At 53.4% G+C, this 612-nt stretch overlaps 1 protein-coding gene across 1 annotated transcript in view; it reads right to left on the bottom strand.

The window, feature by feature from the left end:
- The window catches only part of LOC119593574, a 59,485-nt gene extending 58,879 nt beyond the window's left edge, over positions 1-606 (bottom strand). Inside the window, 1 exon segment of the mRNA XM_037942531.1 lies at positions 171-606. The gene's annotated coding sequence lies outside the window, so the exon portion shown is untranslated.
- Between the last annotated feature and the right edge of the window lie 6 nt (positions 607-612).

The following is a 612-nucleotide window of genomic DNA, read 5'->3' as shown; positions in this document are numbered from 1 at the left end:
CCCCGTTTGTTCAGAGCATGAGGACGGGGTGTGTGTGTTCATTTAGTTTGACCTTTCGGCATGATCTGTTTATTCTAATTAGCAGCTTGTCTATGTGATGTGTGCGAGATGAGATAATTCGCGTCATGTGAATCATGAGTTACACTTTAGCAGCTGTTCAGAATACTTACCACAGAGTGTGTTGTGCGTATCGTGTGTCCCTACGATGTGGCCGATGTCACTAAATCACACTAGCAGTCGTGTATATTGTATTTATAATGTATTGTATGAATGATCTTTCAGTGGAGGTAACAGAGGGCGAATGTATATTTCCTTGCACTTTCCCAATGTATGTGGATCAGGTTAAAAGCACATTCCTCCTTTCCGGTCAACTCGTCATCCACGTCCTCCGGCGCTCGGAGTCAAGGGCCGAACGAGCGTCGCCTCACCCGAACGGGGCCTGTCTGGCACGGGCATCAACAGGCGCGACGGTGCGAGGCCCCGCCATCACTGTCGCCTTCATGGGCTGGGCGAGGGCGAGAGGGGAGCAAGGTGTGGCGTCGCACGTGCCAGGTGAGGGGACTCGTGGCAGCGACCCGAGCGAGTGTGTGGCACGACCCCGGCACCGGCTGC

Source organism: Penaeus monodon, chromosome 32 (genome assembly GCF_015228065.2).
Source record: "Penaeus monodon isolate SGIC_2016 chromosome 32, NSTDA_Pmon_1, whole genome shotgun sequence".
Taxonomy (NCBI): Eukaryota; Metazoa; Arthropoda; class Malacostraca; order Decapoda; family Penaeidae; genus Penaeus; species Penaeus monodon.
The sequence above is the reverse complement of the archived record's forward strand: the minus strand, read 5'-3'. Positions and strand labels throughout refer to the sequence as shown.